The sequence below is a fragment of the Hyla sarda genome, chromosome 1 (genome assembly GCF_029499605.1).
Source record: "Hyla sarda isolate aHylSar1 chromosome 1, aHylSar1.hap1, whole genome shotgun sequence".
Classification (NCBI taxonomy): Eukaryota; Metazoa; Chordata; class Amphibia; order Anura; family Hylidae; genus Hyla; species Hyla sarda.
In genome coordinates, this window is record NC_079189.1 from 259,845,946 (window position 1) to 259,868,281 (window position 22,336).

Below are 22,336 nucleotides of genomic sequence, written 5' to 3' on the forward strand. Positions count from 1 at the left end.
CGAAAATTATTTATTGATGCTTAAATCCACAGTATACAAAGTGTGAAGCTGTCAACGGCCATCCTAAGCTGAACGCGCCTGCTCTCGTCAGATCGCAGACTGGTACAGATCTTAGGGCCCGGTAAGTACCGGCATGGGACACTGGCTGGGAATCCCGGCTGCCGTTGACATTTTGCTCTGTTGCCGCCTTCCGTTCCGTTCCGAAAAGGATTTATTGATGCTTAAATGCACAATATACAAAGTGTGAAGCTGTCAACGGCCATCCTAAGCTGAACGCGCCTGCTCTCGTCAGATCGCAGAATGATACCCAGCTTTGGGCCTTGTAAGTACCAGCATGGGAGACTGGCTGGGAGTCCCGGGTGCAGTTGACATATTAATCTGTTGACGCCTTCCGCTCCGATTCGGAAAAGGATTTATTGATGCTTAAATCCACAATATAAAGGGCGTGAAGCTGTCAATGGCCATTCTAAGCTGAACACGCCTGCTCTCGTCAGATCGCAGACTGCTACCCAGCTTAGGGCGCGGAAAGTACTAGCATGGGAGACTGGCTGGGAATCCCAGGTGTTGTTGACATTTTGCTCTGTTGCCGCCTTCCGCTCCGATTCCGAAAATGATTTATTGATGCTTAAATCCACAGTATACAGGGTGTGAAGCCGTCTACGGCTATCCTAAGCTGAATGCGCCTGTTCTCATCAGATCGCAGACTGCTACCCAGCTTCGGGCCTGGTAAGTACCAGCATGGGAGACAGGCTGGGAATCCCGGGTGCAGTCGACATTTTAATCTGTTGCCGCCTTCCGCTCCGATTCAGAAAAGGATTTATTGATGCTTAAATCCACAATTTACAGGGTGTGAAGCTGTCAACGGCCATCGTAAGCCTGAACGTGCCTGCTCTCCTCAGATCGCAGACTGCTGCCCGGCAGATACAGGCATGGGAGACTGGCTGGCAATCCAAGGTGCCATTGACATTTTGCTCTGTTGCCGCCTTCTTCTCCGAATAATAAAAATATTTATTGATGCTTAAATCCACAATATACAAGGCGTAAAGATGTCAACGGCCATCCTAAGCTGAACGTGCCTGCTCTCGTCAGATCGCAGACTGCTGCCCGGCAGTTACCGGCATGGGAGACTGGCTGGCAATCCAAGGTGCCATTTACATTTTGCTCTGTTGCCGCCTTCTTCTCCGAATAATAAAAATATTTATTGATGCTTAAATCCACAATATACAAGGCGTGAAGATGTCTACGGCCATCCTAAGCTGAACGCGCCTGCTCTCGTCAGATCGCAGACTGCTACCCAGCTTAGGGCCCAGTAAGTACCGGCATGGGAGACTGGCTGGGAATCCCGGATGCAGTTGACATTTTGCTCTGTTGCCGCCTTCCGTTCTGATTCCGAAAAGGATTTATTGATGCTTAAATGCACAGTATAAAAAGCATGAAGCTGTCAAAGGCCATCCTAAGCTGAACGCGCCTGCTCTCGTCAGATCGCAGACTGCTACCCAGCTTAGTGCCCGGTAAGTACTGGCATGGGAGACTGGCTGGGAATCCCGGTTGCCGTTGACATTTTGCTCTATTGCTGCCTTCCGCTCCGATTCCAAAAATAATTTATTGATGCTTAAATCCACAGTATACAAGGTGTGAAGCTGTCGACGGCCATCCTAAGCTTAACGCGCCTGCTCTCGTCAGATCGCAGACTGGTACAGATCTTAGGGCCCGGTAAGTACCGGCATGGGACACTGGCTGGGAATCCCGGCTGCCGTTGACATTTTGCTCTGTTGCCGCCTTCCGTTCCGATTCCGAAAAGGATTTATTGATGTTTAAATGCACAGTATACAAAGTGTGAAGCTGTCAACGGCCATCCTAAGCTGAATTCGCCTGCTCTCGTCAGATCGCAGACTGCTGGCCGGCAAGTACGGGCATGGGAGACTGGCTGGCAATCCAAGGTGCTATTGACATTTTGCTCTGTTGCCGCCTTCCTCTCCGATTAAAAAAAATATTTATTGATGCTTAAATCCACAGTATACAAGGCGTGAAGATGTCAACGGCCATCCTAAGCTGAACACGCCTGCTCTCGTCAGATCGCAGACTGCTACGCAGCTTAGGGCCCAGTAAATACCGGCATGGGAGACTGGCTGGGAATCCCGGGTGCAGTTGCCGCCTTCCGTTCCGATTCCGAAAAGGATTTATTGATGCTTAAATGCACAGTATAAAAAGCATGAAGCTGTCAATGGCCATCCTAAGCTGAACGTGCCTGCTCTCGTCAGATCGCAGACTAGTACAGATCTTGGGGCCCGGTAAGTACTGGCTGGGAATCCTGGCTGCCGTTGACATTTTGCTCTGTTGCCGCCTTCCGTTCCGATTCCGAAAAGGATTTCTTGATGCTTAAATGCACAGTATAAAGGGCGAGAAGCTGTCAACGGCCATCCTAAGCTGAACGCGCCTGCTCTCGTCAGATTGCAGACTGCTACCCAGCTTAGGGCCTGGTAAGTACCAGCATGGGAGACTGACTGGGAATCCCAGGTGTCGTTGACATTTTGCTCTGTTGCCGCCTTCTGCTCCGATTCCGAAAAGGATTTATTGATGCTTAAAGCCACAGTATACAGGGTGTGAAGATGTCTACGGCCATCCTAAGCTGAATGTGCCTGTTCTCGTCAGATTGCAGACTGCTACCCAGCTTCGGGCCTGGTAAGTACCAGCATGGGAGTCTGGCTGGGAATCCCGGGTGCAGTTGACATTTTGCTCTGTTTCTGCTCCGATTCCGAAAATTATTTATTGATGCTTAAATCCACAGTATACAAAGTGTGAAGCTGTCAACGGCCATCCTAAGCAGAACGCGCCTGCTCTCGTCAGATCGCAGACTGCTACCCAGCTTAGGGCCTGGTAAGTACCAGCATGGGAGACTGGCTGGAATCCCGGGTGCAGTTGACATTTTAATCTGTTGCCGCCTTCCGCTCCGATTCGGAAAAGGATTTATTGATGCTTAAATCCACAATATACAGGGTGTGAAGCTGTCAACGGCCATCCTAAGCTGAACGGATCTGCTCTCCTCAGATCGCAGACTGCTGCCCGGGAGATACCGGCATGGGAGACTGGCTGGCAATCCAAGGTGCTATTGACATTTTGCTATGTTGCCGCCTTCCTCTCCTATTAATAAAAATATTTATTGATGCTTAAATCCACAATATACAAGGCGTGAAGATGTCAACGGCCATCCTAAGCTGAACGCGCCTACTCTCGTCAGATCGCAGACTGCTACCCAGCTTAGGGCCCGGTAAGTACTGGCATGGGAGACTGGCTGGGAATCCCGGTTGCCGTTGACATTTTGCTCTATTGCTGCCTTCCGCTCCGATTCCGAAAATAATTTATTGATGCTTAAATCCACAGTATACAAGGTGTGAAGCTGTCGACGGCCATCCTAAGCTTAACGCGCCTGCTCTCGTCAGATCGCAGACTTTTACCCAGCTTAGGGCCTGGTAAGTACAAGCATGGGAGACTGGCTGGGAATCTCAGGTGTTGTTGACATTTTGCTCTGTAGCTCTGTAGACATTTTGCTCCGATTCCGAAAAGGATTTATTGATGCTTAAATCCACAATATACAGGGTGTGAAGCCGTCTACGGCTATCCTAAGCTGAATGCGCCTGTTCTTGTCAGATCGCAGACTGCTGCCCGGCAAGTACGGGCATGGGAGGCTGGCTGGCAATCCAAGGTGCTATTGTCATTTTGCTCTGTTGCCGCCTTCCTCTCCGATTAAAAAAAAATATTTATTGATGCTTAAATCCACAGTATACAAGGTGTGAAGCTGTCGACGGCCATCCTAAGCTTAACGCGCCTGCTCTCGTCAGATCGCAGACTGGTACAGATCTTAGGGCCCGGTAAGTACCGGCATGGGACACTGGCTGGGAATCCCGGCTGCCGTTGACATTTTGCTCTGTTGCCGCCTTCCGTTCCGCTCCGATTCGGAAAAGGATTTATTGATGCTTAAATGCACAGTATAAAGGGCGTTAAGCTGTCAACGGCCATTCTAAGCTGAACGCGCCTGCTCTCGTCAGATCGCAGACTGCTACCCAACTCAGGGCCTGGTAAGTACCAGCATGGGAGACTGGCTGGAATCCCGGGTGCAGTTGACATTTTAATCTGTTGCCGCCTTCCGCTCCGATTCCGAAAAGGATTTATTGATGCTTAAATCCACAGTATACAAGGCGTGAAGATGTCAACGGCCATCCTAAGCTGAACGTGCCTGCTCTCGTCAGATCGCAGACTGCTACGCAGCTTAGGGCCCGGTAAGTAACGGCATGGGAGACTGGCTGGGAATCCCGGGTGCAGTTGACATTTTGCTCTGTTTCTGCTCCGATTCCGAAAATTATTTATTGATGCTTAAATCCACAGTATACAAAATGTGAAGCTGTCAACGGCCATCCTAAGCCTGAACGTGCCTGCTCTCCTCAGATCGCAGACTGCTGCCCGGCAGATACCGGCATGGGAGACTGGCTGGCAATCCAAGGTGCCATTGACATTTTGGTCTGTTGCCGCCTTCCTCTCCGATTAATAAAAATATTTATTGATGCTTAAATCCACAATATACAACGCATAAAGATGTCAATGGCCATCCTAAGCTGAACGCGCCTGCTCTCGTCAGATCGCAGACTGCTGCCCAGCTTAGGGCCTAGTAAGTACCGGCATGGGAGACTGGCTGGGAATCCCGGGTGCAGTTGACATTTTGCTCTGTTGCCGCCTTCTGTTCCGATTCCGAAAAGGATTTATTGATGCTTAAATGCACAGTATAAAAAACACGAAGCTGTCAAAGGCCATCCTAAGCTGAACGCGCCTGCTCTCGTCAGATCGCAGACTGCTACCCAGCTTAGGGCCTGGTAAGTACCAGCATGGGAGACTGGCTGGGAATCCCGGGTGCAGTTGACATTTTAATCTGTTGCCGCCTTCCGCTCCGATTCGGAAAAGGATTTATTGATGCTTAAATCCACAGTATACAAAGTGTGAAGCTGTCAACAGCCATCCTAGGCTGAACGCGCCTGCTCTCGTCAGATCGCAGACTGCTACCCAACTCAGGGCCTGGTAAGTACCAGCATGGGAGACTGGCTGGAATCCCGGGTGCAGTTGACATTTTAATCTGTTGCCGCCTTCCGCTCCGATTCGGAAAAGGATTTATTGATGCTTAAATCCACAATATACAGCGTGTGAAGCTGTCAATGGCCATCCTAAGCCTGAACGTGCCTGCTCTCCTCAGATCGCAGACTGCTGCCCGGCAGATACAGGCATGGGAGACTGGCTGGCAATGCAAGGTGCCATTGACATTTTGCTCTGTTGCCGCCTTCCTCTCCGATTAATAAAAATATTTATTGATGCTTAAATCCACAATATACAAGGCGTGAAGATGTCAATGGCCATCCTAAGCTGAACGCGCCTGCTCTCGTCAGATCGCAGACTGCTACCCAGCTTAGGGCCCGGTAAGTACCAGCATGGGAGACTGGCTGGGAATCCCGGGTGCAGTTGACATTTTGCTCTGTTTCTGCTCCGATTCCGAAAATTATTTATTGATGCTTAAATCCACAGTATACAAAGTGTGAAGCTGTCAACGGCCATCCTAAGCCTGAACGTGCCTGCTCTCCTCAGATCGCAGACTGCTGCCCGGCAGATACCGGCATGGGAGACTGGCTGGCAATCCAAGGTGCCATTGACATTTTGCTCTGTTGCCGCCTTCCTCTCCGATTAATAAAAATATTTATTGATGCTTAAATCCACAATATACAACGCATAAAGATGTCAACGGCCATCCTAAGCTGAACGCGCCTGCTCTCGTCAGATCGCAGATTGCTACCCATCTTAGGGCCTAGTAAGTACCGGCATGGGAGACTGGCTGGGAATCCCGGGTGCAGTTGACATTTTGCTCTGTTGCCGCCTTCTGTTCCGATTCCGAAAAGGATTTATTGATGCTTAAATGCACAGTATAAAAAACACGAAGCTGTCAAAGGCCATCCTAAGCTGAACGCGCCTGCTCTCGTCAGAGCGCAAACTGGTACAGATCTTAGGGTCCGGTAAGTACCGGCATGGGACACTGGCTGGGAATCCCGGCTGCCGTTGACATTTTGCTCTGTTGCCGCCTTCCGTTCCGATTCCGAAAAGGATTTATTGATGCTTAAATGCACAGTATAAAGAGCGAGAAGCTGTCAACAGCCATCCTAAGCTGAACGCGCCTGCTCTCGTCAGATCACAGACTGCTACCCAGCTTAGGGCCTGGTAAGTACCAGCATGGAAGACTGGCTGGGAATCCCAAGTGTCGTTGACATTTTGCTCTGTTGCCGCCTTCCGCTCCGATTCCGAAAAGGATTTATTGATGCTTAAATCCACAGTAAACAGGGTGTGAAGATGTCTACGGCCATCCTAAGCTGAATGCGCCTGTTCTCGTCAGATCGCAGACTGCTACCCAGCTTCGGGCCTCGTAAGTACCAGCTTGGGAGACTGGCTGGGAATCCCGTGTGCAGTTTACATTTTGCTCTGTTTCTGTTCCGATTCCGAAAATTATTTATTGATTCTTATATCCACAGTATACAAAGTGTGAAGCTGTCAACCACCATCCTAAGCTGAATGCGCCTGCTCTCGTCAGAACGCAGACTGCTACCCAGCTTAGGGCCTGGTAAGTACCAGCATGGGAGACTGGCTGGGAATCCCGGGTGCAGTTGACATTTTAATCTGTTGCCGCCTTCCGCTCCGATTCGGAAAATGATTTATTGATGCTTTAATCCACAATATACAGGGTGTGAAGCTGTCAACGGCCATCCTAAGCCTGAACGTGCCTGCTCTCCTCAGATCGCAGACCGCGGCATGGGAGACTGGCTGGCAATCCAAGGTGCCATTGACATTTTGCTCTGTTGCCGCCTTCCTCTCCGATTAATAAAAATATTTATTGATGCTTAAATCCACAATATACAACGCGTAAAGATGTCAACGGCCATCCTAAGCTGAACGCGCCTGCTCTCGTTAGATCGCAGACTGCTACCCAGCTTAGGGCCTGGTAAGTACCAGCATGGGAGACTGGCTGGGAATCCCGTGTGCAGTTGACATTTTGCTCTGTTGCCGCCTTCTGTTCCGATTCCGAAAAGGATTTATTGATGCTTAAATGCAGAGTATAAAAAGCTTGAAGCTGTCAATGGCCATCCTAAGCTGAACGCGCCTGCTCTCGTCAGATCGCAGACTGCTACCCAGCTTAGGGCCCAGTAAGTACTGGCATGTGAGACTGGCTGGGAATCCCGGTTGCCGTTGACATCTTGCTCTATTGCTGCCTTCCGCTCCGATTCCGAAAATAATTTATTGATACTTAAATCCACAGTATACAAGGTGTGAAGCTGTCGACGGCCATCCTAAGCTTAACGCGCCTGCTCTCGTCAGATCGCAGACTGGTACAGATCTTAGGGCAAGGTAAGTACCGGCATGGGACACTGGCTGGGAATCCCGACTGTCGTTAACATTTTGCTCTGTTGCCGCCTTCCGTTCCGGTTCCGGTTCCGGTTCCGATTCCGAAAAGGATTTATTGATGCTTAAATGCACAGTATACAAAGTGTGAAGCTGTCAACGGCCATCCTAAGCTGAACGCGCCTGCTCTCATCAGATCGCAGACTGCTACCAAGCTTAGGGCCTGGTAAGTACCAGCATGGGAGACTGGCTGGGAATCCCGGGTGCAGATGACATTTTAATCTGTCGCCGCTTTCCACTCCGATTCGGAAAAGGATTTATTGATGCTTAAATGCACAGTATAAAGGGAGTGAAGCTGTCAACGGCCATCCTAAGCTGAACGCACCTGCTCTCGTCAGATCGCAGACTGCTACCCAGCTTAGGGCCCGGTAAGTACCAGCATAGGAGACTGGCTGGGAATCCCAGGTGTTGTTGACATTTTGCTCTGTAGCCGCCTTCCGCTCCGATTCCGAAAAGGATTTATTGATGCTTAAATCCACAGTATACAAGGTGTGAAGCTGTCGACGGCCATCCTAAGCTTAACACGCCTGCTCTCGTCAGATCGCAGACTGGTACAGATCTTAGGGCCCGGTAAGTACCGGCATGGGACACTGGCTGGGAATCCCGTCTGCCGTTGACATTTTGCTCTGTTGCCGCCTTCCATTCCGATTCCGAAAAGGATTTATTGATGCTTAAATGCACAGTATAAAGGTCGAGAAGCTGTCAACGGCCATCCTAAGCTGAACGCGCCTGCTCTCGTCAGATCGCAGACTGCTACCCAGCTTAGAGCCCGGTAAGTACCAGCATGGGAGACTGGCTGGGAATCCCAGGTGTCGTTGACATTTTGCTCTGTTGCCGCCTTCTGCTCCGATTCCGAAAAGGATTTATTTATGCTTATATCCACAGTATACAGAGTTTGAAGCGGTCTACGGCCATCCTAAGCTGAATGCGCCTGTTCTCGTCAGATCGCAGACTGCTACCCAGCTTCGGGCCTGGTAAATACCAGCATGGGAGACTGGCTGGGAATCCCGGGTGCAGTTGACATTTTACTCTGTTTCTGCTCCGATTCGGAAAAGGATTTATTGATGCTTAAATGCACAGTATAAAGTGCGTAAAGCTGTCATCGGCCATCCTAAGCTGAACGCGCCTGCTCTCGTCAGATCGCAGACTGCTACCCAGCTTAGGGCCCGGTAAGTACCAGCATGGGAGACTGGCTGGGAATCTCAGGTGTTGTTGACATTTTGCTCTGTAGCTCTGTAGACATTTTGCTCCGATTTCGAAAAGGATTTATTGATGCTTAAATCCACAGTATACAGGGTGTGAAGCCGTCTACGGCTATCCTAAGCTAAATGCGCCTGTTCTTGTCAGATCGCAGACTGCTGCCCGGCAAGTACAGGCATGGGAGACTGGCTGGCAATCCAAGGTGCTATTGACATTTTGCTCTGTTGCCGCCTTCCTCTCCGATTAAAAAAAATATTTATTGATGCTTAAATCCACAGTATACAAGGCGTGAAGATGTCAACGGCCATCCTAAGCTGAACGCGCCTGCTCTCGTCAGATCGCAGACTGCTACCCAGCTTAGGGCCCGGTAAGTACCAGCATGGTAGACTGGCTGGGAATCCCAGGTGTTGTTGACATTTTGCTCTGTAGCCACCTTCCGCTCCGATTCCGAAAAGGATTTATTGATGCTTAAATCCACAGTATACAGTGTGTGAAGCCGTCTACGGCTATCCTAAGCTGAATGTGCCTGTTCTTGTCAGATCGCAGACTGCTGACGGCAAGTACGGGCATGGGAGACTGGCTGGCAATCCAAGGTGCTATTGACATTTTGCTCTGTTGCCGCCTTCCTCTCCGATTAAAAAAAATATTTATTGATGCTTAAATCCACAGTATACAAGGCGTGAAGATGTCAACGGCCATCCTAAGCTGAACGCGCCTGCTCTCGTCAGATCACAGATTGCTACGCAGCTTAGGGCCCAGTAAGTACCGGCATGGGAGACTGGCTGGGAATCCCGGGTGCAGTTGACGTTTTGCTCTGTTGCCGCCTTCCGTTCCGATTCCGAAAAGGATTTATTGATGCTTAAATGCACAGTATAAAAAGTGTTAAGTTGTCAATGGCCATCCTAAGCTGAACGCGCCTGCTCTCGTCAGATCGCAGACTGCTACCCAGCTTAGGGCCCGGTAAGTATTGGCATGGGAGACTGGCTGGGAATCCCGGGTGCCGTTGACATTTTGCTCTATTGCTGCCTTCAGCTCCGATTCCGAAAATAATTTATTGATGCTTAAATCCACAGTATACAAGGTATGAAGCTGTCGACGGCCATCCTAAGCTGAACGCGCCTGCTCTCGTCAGATCGCAGACTGCTACCCAGCTTAGGGCCCAGTAAGTACCGGCATGGGACACTGGCTGGGAATCCCGGCTGCCGTTGACATTTTGCTCTGTTGCCGCCTTCCGTTCCGATTCCGAAAAGGATTTATTGATGCTTAAATGCACAGTATAAAGGGCAAGAAGCTGTCAACGGCCATCCTAAGCTGAACGCGCCTGCTCTCGTCAGATCGTAGACTGATACCCAGCTTAGGGCCCGGTAAGTACCAGCATGGGAGACTGGCTTGGAATCCCAAGTGTCATTGACATTTTGCTCTGTTGCCACCTTCCGCTCCGATTCCGAAAAGGATTTATTGATGCTTAAATCCACAGTATACAGGGTGTGAAGAGGTCTACGGCCATCCAAAGCTGAATGCGCCTGTTCTCGTCAGATCGCAGACTGCTACCCAGCTTCGGGCCTGGTAAGTACCAGCATGGGAGACTGGCTGGGAATCCCGGGTGCAGTTGACATTTTGCTCTGTTTCTGTTCAGATTCCGAAAATTATTTATTGATGCTTAAATCCACAGTATACAAAGTGTGAAGCTGTCAACGGCCATCCTAAGCTGAACGCGCTTGCTCACGTCAGATCGCAGACTGCTACCCAGCTTAGGGCCTGGTAAGTACCAGCATGGGAGACTGGCTGGGAATCCCGGGTGCAGTTGACATTTTAATCTGTTGCCGCCTTCCGCTCCGATTCGGAAAAGGATTTATTGATGCTTAAATCCACAATATACATGGTGTAAAGCTGTCAACGGCCATCCTAAGCCTGAACGTGCCTGCTCTCCTCAGATCGCAGACTGCTGCCTGGCAGATACCGGCATGGTAGACTGGCTGGCAATCCAAGGTGCCATTTACATTTTGCTCTGTTGCCGCCTTCCGCTCCGATTAATAAAAATATTTATTGATGCTTAAATCCACAATATACAAGGTGTAAAGATGTCAACGGCCATCCTAAGCTGAACGCGCCTGCTCTCGTCAGAGTGCAGACTGCTACCCAACTTAGGGCCCAGTAAGTACCGGCATTTGAGACTGGCTGGGAATCCCAAGTGCAGTTGACATTTTGCTCTGTTGCCGCCTTCCGTTCCGCTCCGATTCGGAAAAGGATTTATTGATGCTTAAATGCACAGTATAATTGCCGGGAAGCTTTCAACGGCCATTCTAAGCTGAACGCGCCTGCTCTCGTCAGATCGCAGACTGCTACCCAACTCAGGGCCTGGTAAGTACCAGCATGGGAGACTGGCTGGAATCCCGGGTGCAGTTGACATTTTAATCTGTTGCCGCCTTCCGCTCCGATTCCGAAAAGGATTTATTGATGCTTAAATCCACAGTATACAAGGCGTGAAGATGTCAACGGCCATCCTAAGCTGAACGTGCCTGCTCTCGTCAGATCGCAGACTGCTACGCAGCTTAGGGCCCAGTAAGTACCGGCATGGGAGACTGGCTGGGAATCCCGGGTGCAGTTGACATTTTGCTCTGTTTCTGCTCCGATTCCGAAAATTATTTATTGATGCTTAAATCCACAGTATACAAAATGTGAAGCTGTCAACGGCCATCCTAAGCCTGAACGTGCCTGCTCTCCTCAGATCGCAGACTGCTGCCCGGCAGATACCGGCATGGGAGACTGGCTGGCAATCCAAGGTGCCATTGACATTTTGGTCTGTTGCCGCCTTCCTCTCCGATTAATAAAAATATTTATTGATGCTTAAATCCACAATATACAACGCATAAAGATGTCAATGGCCATCCTAAGCTGAACGCGCCTGCTCTCGTCAGATCGCAGACTGCTGCCCAGCTTAGGGCCTAGTAAGTACCGGCATGGGAGACTGGCTGGGAATCCCGGGTGCAGTTGACATTTTGCTCTGTTGCCGCCTTCTGTTCCGATTCCGAAAAGGATTTATTGATGCTTAAATGCACAGTATAAAAAACACGAAGCTGTCAAAGGCCATCCTAAGCTGAACGCGCCTGCTCTCGTCAGATCGCAGACTGCTACCCAGCTTAGGGCCTGGTAAGTACCAGCATGGGAGACTGGCTGGGAATCCCGGGTGCAGTTGACATTTTAATCTGTTGCCGCCTTCCGCTCCGATTCGGAAAAGGATTTATTGATGCTTAAATCCACAGTATACAAAGTGTGAAGCTGTCAACAGCCATCCTAGGCTGAACGCGCCTGCTCTCGTCAGATCGCAGACTGCTACCCAACTCAGGGCCTGGTAAGTACCAGCATGGGAGACTGGCTGGAATCCCGGGTGCAGTTGACATTTTAATCTGTTGCCGCCTTCCGCTCCGATTCGGAAAAGGATTTATTGATGCTTAAATCCACAATATACAGCGTGTGAAGCTGTCAATGGCCATCCTAAGCCTGAACGTGCCTGCTCTCCTCAGATCGCAGACTGCTGCCCGGCAGATACAGGCATGGGAGACTGGCTGGCAATGCAAGGTGCCATTGACATTTTGCTCTGTTGCCGCCTTCCTCTCCGATTAATAAAAATATTTATTGATGCTTAAATCCACAATATACAAGGCGTGAAGATGTCAATGGCCATCCTAAGCTGAACGCGCCTGCTCTCGTCAGATCGCAGACTGCTACCCAGCTTAGGGCCCGGTAAGTACCAGCATGGGAGACTGGCTGGGAATCCCGGGTGCAGTTGACATTTTGCTCTGTTTCTGCTCCGATTCCGAAAATTATTTATTGATGCTTAAATCCACAGTATACAAAGTGTGAAGCTGTCAACGGCCATCCTAAGCCTGAACGTGCCTGCTCTCCTCAGATCGCAGACTGCTGCCCGGCAGATACCGGCATGGGAGACTGGCTGGCAATCCAAGGTGCCATTGACATTTTGCTCTGTTGCCGCCTTCCTCTCCGATTAATAAAAATATTTATTGATGCTTAAATCCACAATATACAACGCATAAAGATGTCAACGGCCATCCTAAGCTGAACGCGCCTGCTCTCGTCAGATCGCAGATTGCTACCCATCTTAGGGCCTAGTAAGTACCGGCATGGGAGACTGGCTGGGAATCCCGGGTGCAGTTGACATTTTGCTCTGTTGCCGCCTTCTGTTCCGATTCCGAAAAGGATTTATTGATGCTTAAATGCACAGTATAAAAAACACGAAGCTGTCAAAGGCCATCCTAAGCTGAACGCGCCTGCTCTCGTCAGAGCGCAGACTGGTACAGATCTTAGGGTCCGGTAAGTACCGGCATGGGACACTGGCTGGGAATCCCGGCTGCCGTTGACATTTTGCTCTGTTGCCGCCTTCCGTTCCGATTCCGAAAAGGATTTATTGATGCTTAAATGCACAGTATAAAGAGCGAGAAGCTGTCAACAGCCATCCTAAGCTGAACGCGCCTGCTCTCGTCAGATCACAGACTGCTACCCAGCTTAGGGCCTGGTAAGTACCAGCATGGAAGACTGGCTGGGAATCCCAAGTGTCGTTGACATTTTGCTCTGTTGCCGCCTTCCGCTCCGATTCCGAAAAGGATTTATTGATGCTTAAATCCACAGTAAACAGGGTGTGAAGATGTCTACGGCCATCCTAAGCTGAATGCGCCTGTTCTCGTCAGATCGCAGACTGCTACCCAGCTTCGGGCCTCGTAAGTACCAGCTTGGGAGACTGGCTGGGAATCCCGTGTGCAGTTTACATTTTGCTCTGTTTCTGTTCCGATTCGGAAAATGATTTATTGATGCTTTAATCCACAATATACAGGGTGTGAAGCTGTCAACGGCCATCCTAAGCCTGAACGTGCCTGCTCTCCTCAGATCGCAGACCGCGGCATGGGAGACTGGCTGGCAATCCAAGGTGCCATTGACATTTTGCTCTGTTGCCGCCTTCCTCTCCGATTAATAAAAATATTTATTGATGCTTAAATCCACAATATACAACGCGTAAAGATGTCAACGGCCATCCTAAGCTGAACGCGCCTGCTCTCGTTAGATCGCAGACTGCTACCCAGCTTAGGGCCTGGTAAGTACCAGCATGGGAGACTGGCTGGGAATCCCGTGTGCAGTTGACATTTTGCTCTGTTGCCGCCTTCTGTTCCGATTCCGAAAAGGATTTATTGATGCTTAAATGCAGAGTATAAAAAGCTTGAAGCTGTCAATGGCCATCCTAAGCTGAACGCGCCTGCTCTCGTCAGATCGCAGACTGCTAACCAGCTTAGGGCCCAGTAAGTACTGGCATGTGAGACTGGCTGGGAATCCCGGTTGCCGTTGACATCTTGCTCTATTGCTGCCTTCCGCTCCGATTCCGAAAATAATTTATTGATGCTTAAATCCACAGTATACAAGGTGTGAAGCTGTCGACGGCCATCCTAAGCTTAACGCGCCTGCTCTCGTCAGATCGCAGACTGGTACAGATCTTAGGGCAAGGTAAGTACCGGCATGGGACACTGGCTGGGAATCCCGACTGTCGTTAACATTTTGCTCTGTTGCCGCCTTCCGTTCCGGTTCCGGTTCCGGTTCCGATTCCGAAAAGGATTTATTGATGCTTAAATGCACAGTATACAAAGTGTGAAGCTGTCAACGGCCATCCTAAGCTGAACGCGCCTGCTCTCATCAGATCGCAGACTGCTACCAAGCTTAGGGCCTGGTAAGTACCAGCATGGGAGACTGGCTGGGAATCCCGGGTGCAGATGACATTTTAATCTGTCGCCGCTTACCACTCCGATTCGGAAAAGGATTTATTGATGCTTAAATGCACAGTATAAAGGGAGTGAAGCTGTCAACGGCCATCCTAAGCTGAACGCACCTGCTCTCGTCAGATCGCAGACTGCTACCCAGCTTAGGGCCCGGTAAGTACCAGCATGGGAGACTGGCTGGGAATCCCAGGTGTTGTTGACATTTTGCTCTGTAGCCGCCTTCCGCTCCGATTCCGAAAAGGATTTATTGATGCTTAAATCCACAGTATACAAGGTGTGAAGCTGTCGACGGCCATCCTAAGCTTAACACGCCTGCTCTCGTCAGATCGCAGACTGGTACAGATCTTAGGGCCCGGTAAGTACCGGCATGGGACACTGGCTGGGAATCCCGTCTGCCGTTGACATTTTGCTCTGTTGCCGCCTTCCATTCCGATTCCGAAAAGGATTTATTGATGCTTAAATGCACAGTATAAAGGTCGAGAAGCTGTCAACGGCCATCCTAAGCTGAACGCGCCTGCTCTCGTCAGATCGCAGACTGCTACCCAGCTTAGAGCCCGGTAAGTACCAGCATGGGAGACTGGCTGGGAATCCCAGGTGTCGTTGACATTTTGCTCTGTTGCCGCCTTCTGCTCCGATTCCGAAAAGGATTTATTTATGCTTATATCCACAGTATACAGAGTTTGAAGCGGTCTACGGCCATCCTAAGCTGAATGAGCCTGTTCTCGTCAGATCGCAGACTGCTACCCAGCTTCGGGCCTGGTAAATACCAGCATGGGAGACTGGCTGGGAATCCCGGGTGCAGTTGACATTTTACTCTGTTTCTGCTCCGATTCGGAAAAGGATTTATTGATGCTTAAATGCACAGTATAAAGTGCGTAAAGCTGTCATCGGCCATCCTAAGCTGAACGCGCCTGCTCTCGTCAGATCGCAGACTGCTACCCAGCTTAGGGCCCGGTAAGTACCAGCATGGGAGACTGGCTGGGAATCTCAGGTGTTGTTGACATTTTGCTCTGTAGCTCTGTAGACATTTTGCTCCGATTTCGAAAAGGATTTATTGATGCTTAAATCCACAGTATACAGGGTGTGAAGCCGTCTACGGCTATCCTAAGCTAAATGCGCCTGTTCTTGTCAGATCGCAGACTGCTGCCCGGCAAGTACAGGCATGGGAGACTGGCTGGCAATCCAAGGTGCTATTGACATTTTGCTCTGTTGCCGCCTTCCTCTCCGATTAAAAAAAATATTTATTGATGCTTAAATCCACAGTATACAAGGCGTGAAGATGTCAACGGCCATCCTAAGCTGAACGCGCCTGCTCTCGTCAGATCGCAGACTGCTACCCAGCTTAGGGCCCGGTAAGTACCAGCATGGTAGACTGGCTGGGAATCCCAGGTGTTGTTGACATTTTGCTCTGTAGCCACCTTCCGCTCCGATTCCGAAAAGGATTTATTGATGCTTAAATCCACAGTATACAGTGTGTGAAGCCGTCTACGGCTATCCTAAGCTGAATGTTCCTGTTCTTGTCAGATCGCAGACTGCTGACGGCAAGTACGGGCATGGGAGACTGGCTGGCAATCCAAGGTGCTATTGACATTTTGCTCTGTTGCCGCCTTCCTCTCCGATTAAAAAAAATATTTATTGATGCTTAAATCCACAGTATACAAGGCGTGAAGATGTCAACGGCCATCCTAAGCTGAACGCGCCTGCTCTCGTCAGATCACAGATTGCTACGCAGCTTAGGGCCCAGTAAGTACCGGCATGGGAGACTGGCTGGGAATCCCGGGTGCAGTTGACGTTTTGCTCTGTTGCCGCCTTCCGTTCCGATTCCGAAAAGGATTTATTGATGCTTAAATGCACAGTATAAAAAGTGTTAAGTTGTCAATGGCCATCCTAAGCTGAACGCGCCTGCTCTCGTCAGATCGCAGACTGCTACACAGCTTAGGGCCCGGTAAGTATTGGCATGGGAGACTGGCTGGGAATCCCGGGTGCCGTTGACATTTTGCTCTATTGCTGCCTTCAGCTCCGATTCCGAAAATAATTTATTGATGCTTAAATCCACAGTATACAAGGTATGAAGCTGTCGACGGCCATCCTAAGCTGAACGCGCCTGCTCTCGTCAGATCGCAGACTGCTACCCAGCTTAGGGCCCAGTAAGTACCGGCATGGGACACTGGCTGGGAATCCCGGCTGCCGTTGACATTTTGCTCTGTTGCCGCCTTCCGTTCCGATTCCGAAAAGGATTTATTGATGCTTAAATGCACAGTATAAAGGGCAAGAAGCTGTCAACGGCCATCCTAAGCTGAACGCGCCTGCTCTCGTCAGATCGTAGACTGATACTTAGCTTAGGGCCCGGTAAGTACCAGCATGGGAGACTGGCTTGGAATCCCAAGTGTCATTGACATTTTGCTCTGTTGCCACCTTCCGCTCCGATTCCGAAAAGGATTTATTGATGCTTAAATCCACAGTATACAGGGTGTGAAGAGGTCTACGGCCATCCAAAGCTGAATGCGCCTGTTCTCGTCAGATCGCAGACTGCTACCCAGCTTCGGGCCTGGTAAGTACCAGCATGGGAGACTGGCTGGGAATCCCGGGTGCAGTTGACATTTTGCTCTGTTTCTGTTCAGATTCCGAAAATGATTTATTGATGCTTAAATCCACAGTATACAAAGTGTGAAGCTGTCAACGGCCATCCTAAGCTGAACGCGCTTGCTCACGTCAGATCGCAGACTGCTACCCAGCTTAGGGCCTGGTAAGTACCAGCATGGGAGACTGGCTGGGAATCCCGGGTGCAGTTGACATTTTAATCTGTTGCCGCCTTCCGCTCCGATTCGGAAAAGGATTTATTGATGCTTAAATCCACAATATACATGGTGTAAAGCTGTCAATGGCCATCCTAAGCCTGAACGTGCCTGCTCTCCTCAGATCGCAGACTGCTGCCTGGCAGATACCGGCATGGTAGACTGGCTGGCAATCCAAGGTGCCATTTACATTTTGCTCTGTTGCCGCCTTCCGCTCCGATTAATAAAAATATTTATTGATGCTTAAATCCACAATATACAAGGTGTAAAGATGTCAACGGCCATCCTAAGCTGAACGCGCCTGCTCTCGTCAGAGTGCAGACTGCTACCCAACTTAGGGCCCAGTAAGTACCGGCATTTGAGACTGGCTGGGAATCCCAAGTGCAGTTGACATTTTGCTCTGTTGCCGCCTTCTGTTCCGATTCCGAAAAGGATTTATTGATGCTTAAATGCACAGTATAAAAAGCATGAAGCTGTCAATGGCCATCCTAAGCTGAACATGCCTGCTCTCGTCAGATCGCAGACTGCTACCCAGCTTAGGGCCCGGTAAGTACTGGCATGGGAGGCTGTCTGGGAATCCCGGTTGCCGTTGACATCTTGCTCTATTGCTGACTTCCGCTCCGATTCCGAAAATAATTTATTGATGCTTAAATCCACAGTATACAAGGTGTGAAGCTGTCGACGGCCATCCTAAGCTTAACGCGCCTGCTCTCGTCAGATCGCAGACTGGTACAGATCTTAGGGCCCGGTAAGTACCGGCATGGGACACTGGATGGGAATGCCGGCTGCCGTTGACATTTTGCTCTGTTGCCGCCTTCCGTTCCGATTCCGAAAAGGATTTATTGATGCTTAAATGCACAGTATACAAAGTGTGAAGCTGTCAACGGCCATCCTAAGCTGAACGCGCCTGCTCTCGTCAGATCGCAGACTGCTACCCAGCTTAGGGCCCGGTAAGTACCAGCATGGGAGACTGGCTGGGAATCCCAGGTGTCGTTGACATTTTGCTCTGTTGCCGACTTCCGCTACGATTCCGAAAAGGATTTATTGATGCTTAAATCCACAGTATATAGGGTGTGAAGATGTCAACGGCCATCCTAAGCCTGAACGTGCCTGCTCTCCTCAGATCGCAGACTGCTGCCCGGCAGTTACCGGCATGGGAGACTGGCTGGGAATCCCGGGTGCATTTGACCTTTTGCTCTGTTGCCGCCTTCCGTTCCGATTCCGAAAAGGATTTATTGATGCTTAAATGCACAGTATAAAAAGCATGAAGCTGTCAATGGCCATCCTAAGCTGAACGTGCCTGCTCTCGTCAGATCGCAGACTGCTACCCAGCTTAGGGCCCGGTATGTAACAGCATTGGAGACTGGCTGGGAATCTAAGGAGTTGTTGAAATTTTGCTCTGTAGCTCTGTAGACATTTTGCTCCGATTTCGAAAAGGATTTATTGATGCTTAAATCCACAGTATACAGGGTGTGAAGCCATCTACGACTATCCTAAGCTGAATGCGCCTGTTCTTGTCAGATCGCAGACTGCTGCCCGGCAAGTACGGGCATGGGAGAATTGCTGGCAATCCAAGGTGCTATTGATATTTTGCTCTGTTGCCGCCTTCCTCTCCGATTAAAAAAAATATTTATTGATGCTTAAATGCACAGTATAAATTGCATGAAGCTGTCAATGGCCATCCTAAGCTGAACGCGCCTGCTCTCGTCAGATCGCAGACTGGTACAGATCTTGGGGCCCGGTAAGTACCGGCATGGGACACTGGCTGGGAATCCTGGCTGCCGTTGACATTTTGCTCTGTTGCCGCCTTCCGTTCCGATTCCGAAAAGGATTAATTGATGCTTAAATGCACAGTATAAAGGGCAAGAAGCTGTCAACGGCCATCCTAAGCTGAATGCGCCTGCTATCGTCAGATCGCAGACTGCTACCCAGCTTAGGGCCCGGTAAGTACCAGCATGGGAGACTGGCTTGGAATCTCAGGTGTTGTTGACATTTTGCTCTGTAGCTCTGTAGACATTTTCCTCTGTTGCCGCCTTTCGTTCCGATTCCAAAAAGGATTTATTGATGCTTAAATGCACAGTATAAAGGGCGAGAAGCTGTCAACGGCCATCCTAAGGTGAACGCGCCTGCTCTCGTCAGATCGCAGACTGCTACCCAGCTTAGGGCCCGGTAAGTACCAGCATGAGAGACTGGCTGGGAATCCCAGGTGTCGTAGACATTTTGCTTTGTTGCCGCCTTCCGCTCCGATTCCGAAAAGGATTTATTGATGCTTAAATCCACAGTATATAGGGTGTGAAGATGTCTACGGCCATCCTGAGCTGAATGCGCCTGTTCTTGTCAGATCGCAGACTGCTACCCAGCTTCAGGCCTGGTAAGTACCAGCATGGGAGACTGGCTGGGAATCCCGAGTACAGTTGACATTTTGCTCTGTTTCTGCTCCGATTCCGAAAATTATTTGTTGATGCTTAAATCCACAGTATACAAAGTGTGAAGCTGTCAATGGCCATCCTAAGCTGAACGCGCCTGCTCTCGTCAGATCGCAGACTGCTACCCAGCTTAGGGCCTGGTAAGTACCAGCATGGGAGACTGGCCGTGAATCCCGGTTGCCGTTGACATCTTGCTCTATTGCTGCCTTCCGCTCCGATTCCGAAAATAATTTATTGATGCTTAAATCCACAGTATACAAGGTGTGAAGCTGTCGACGGCCATCCTAAGCTTAACGCGCCTGCTCTCGTCAGATCGCAGACTGGTACAGATCTTAGGGCAAGGTAAGTACCGGCATGGGACACTGGCTGGGAATCCCGACTGTCGTTAACATTTTGCTCTGTTGCCGCCTTCCGTTCCGGTTCCGGTTCCGGTTCCGGTTCCGATTCCGAAAAGGATTTATTGATGCTTAAATGCACAGTATACAAAGTGTGAAGCTGTCAACGGCCATCCTAAGCTGAACGCGCCTGCTCTCATCAGATCGCAGACTGCTACCAAGCTTAGGGCCTGGTAAGTACCAGCATGGGAGACTGGCTGGGAATCCCGGGTGCAGATGACATTTTAATCTGTCGCCGCTTTCCACTCCGATTCGGAAAAGGATTTATTGATGCTTAAATGCACAGTATAAAGGGAGTGAAGCTGTCAACGGCCATCCTAAGCTGAACGCACCTGCTCTCGTCAGATCGCAGACTGCTACCCAGCTTAGGGCCCGGTAAGTACCAGCATGGGAGACTGGCTGGGAATCCCAGGTGTTGTTGACATTTTGCTCTGTAGCCGCCTTCCGCTCCGATTCCGAAAAGGATTTATTGATGCTTAAATCCACAGTATACAAGGTGTGAAGCTGTCGACGGCCATCCTAAGCTTAACACGCCTGCTCTCGTCAGATCGCAGACTGGTACAGATCTTATGGCCCGGTAAGTACCGGCATGGGACACTGGCTGGGAATCCCGTCTGCCGTTGACATTTTGCTCTGTTGCCGCCTTCCATTCCGATTCCGAAAAGGATTTATTGATGCTTAAATGCACAGTATAAAGGTCGAGAAGCTGTCAACGGCCATCCTAAGCTGAACGCGCCTGCTCTCGTCAGATCGCAGACTGCTACCCAGCTTAGAGCCCGGTAAGTACCAGCATGGGAGACTGGCTGGGAATCCCAGGTGTCGTTGACATTTTGCTCTGTTGCCGCCTTCTGCTCCGATTCCGAAAAGGATTTATTTATGCTTATATCCACAGTATACAGAGTTTGAAGCGGTCTACGGCCATCCTAAGCTGAATGAGCCTGTTCTCGTCAGATCGCAGACTGCTACCCAGCTTCGGGCCTGGTAAATACCAGCATGGGAGACTGGCTGGGAATCCCGGGTGCAGTTGACATTTTACTCTGTTTCTGCTCCGATTCGGAAAAGGATTTATTGATGCTTAAATGCACAGTATAAAGTGCGTAAAGCTGTCATCGGCCATCCTAAGCTGAACGCGCCTGCTCTCGTCAGATCGCAGACTGCTACCCAGCTTAGGGCCCGGTAAGTACCAGCATGGGAGACTGGCTGGGAATCTCAGGTGTTGTTGACATTTTGCTCTGTAGCTCTGTAGACATTTTGCTCCGATTTCGAAAAGGATTTATTGATGCTTAAATCCACAGTATACAGGGTGTGAAGCCGTCTACGGCTATCCTAAGCTAAATGCGCCTGTTCTTGTCAGATCGCAGACTGCTGCCCGGCAAGTACAGGCATGGGAGACTGGCTGGCAATCCAAGGTGCTATTGACATTTTGCTCTGTTGCCGCCTTCCTCTCCGATTAAAAAAAATATTTATTGATGCTTAAATCCACAGTATACAAGGCGTGAAGATGTCAACGGCCATCCTAAGCTGAACGCGCCTGCTCTCGTCAGATCGCAGACTGCTACCCAGCTTAGGGCCCGGTAAGTACCAGCATGGTAGACTGGCTGGGAATCCCAGGTGTTGTTGACATTTTGCTCTGTAGCCACCTTCCGCTCCGATTCCGAAAAGGATTTATTGATGCTTAAATCCACAGTATACAGTGTGTGAAGCCGTCTACGGCTATCCTAAGCTGAATGTGCCTGTTCTTGTCAGATCGCAGACTGCTGACGGCAAGTACGGGCATGGGAGACTGGCTGGCAATCCAAGGTGCTATTGACATTTTGCTCTGTTGCCGCCTTCCTCTCCGATTAAAAAAAATATTTATTGATGCTTAAATCCACAGTATACAAGGCGTGAAGATGTCAACGGCCATCCTAAGCTGAACGCGCCTGCTCTCGTCAGATCACAGATTGCTACGCAGCTTAGGGCCCAGTAAGTACCGGCATGGGAGACTGGCTGGGAATCCCGGGTGCAGTTGACGTTTTGCTCTGTTGCCGCCTTCCGTTCCGATTCCGAAAAGGATTTATTGATGCTTAAATGCACAGTATAAAAAGTGTTAAGTTGTCAATGGCCATCCTAAGCTGAACGCGCCTGCTCTCGTCAGATCGCAGACTGCTACACAGCTTAGGGCCCGGTAAGTATTGGCATGGGAGACTGGCTGGGAATCCCGGGTGCCGTTGACATTTTGCTCTATTGCTGCCTTCAGCTCCGATTCCGAAAATAAT

At 50.0% G+C, this 22,336-nt stretch overlaps 11 pseudogenes; all 11 read left to right on the forward strand.

Moving 5' to 3' along the window:
- The first annotated feature begins 2,409 nt into the window (after positions 1 to 2,409).
- On the forward strand, positions 2,410 to 2,529 carry LOC130335739 (5S ribosomal RNA; annotated as a pseudogene).
- Positions 2,530 to 7,779: 5,250 nt separating this feature from the next.
- Positions 7,780 to 7,899, forward strand: LOC130353071 (5S ribosomal RNA; annotated as a pseudogene).
- A 1,079-nt stretch (positions 7,900 to 8,978) lies between these two features.
- LOC130352582 (5S ribosomal RNA) lies at positions 8,979 to 9,098 on the forward strand (annotated as a pseudogene).
- Positions 9,099 to 9,571: 473 nt separating this feature from the next.
- Positions 9,572 to 9,691, forward strand: LOC130352117 (5S ribosomal RNA; annotated as a pseudogene).
- A 4,853-nt stretch (positions 9,692 to 14,544) lies between these two features.
- On the forward strand, positions 14,545 to 14,664 carry LOC130332392 (5S ribosomal RNA; annotated as a pseudogene).
- Positions 14,665 to 15,743: 1,079 nt separating this feature from the next.
- Positions 15,744 to 15,863, forward strand: LOC130352583 (5S ribosomal RNA; annotated as a pseudogene).
- A 473-nt stretch (positions 15,864 to 16,336) lies between these two features.
- LOC130326141 (5S ribosomal RNA) lies at positions 16,337 to 16,456 on the forward strand (annotated as a pseudogene).
- A 1,680-nt stretch (positions 16,457 to 18,136) lies between these two features.
- On the forward strand, positions 18,137 to 18,256 carry LOC130314203 (5S ribosomal RNA; annotated as a pseudogene).
- Positions 18,257 to 20,382: 2,126 nt separating this feature from the next.
- On the forward strand, positions 20,383 to 20,502 carry LOC130332513 (5S ribosomal RNA; annotated as a pseudogene).
- A 1,079-nt stretch (positions 20,503 to 21,581) lies between these two features.
- On the forward strand, positions 21,582 to 21,701 carry LOC130352584 (5S ribosomal RNA; annotated as a pseudogene).
- A 473-nt stretch (positions 21,702 to 22,174) lies between these two features.
- LOC130326152 (5S ribosomal RNA) lies at positions 22,175 to 22,294 on the forward strand (annotated as a pseudogene).
- Positions 22,295 to 22,336: the final 42 nt, after the last annotated feature.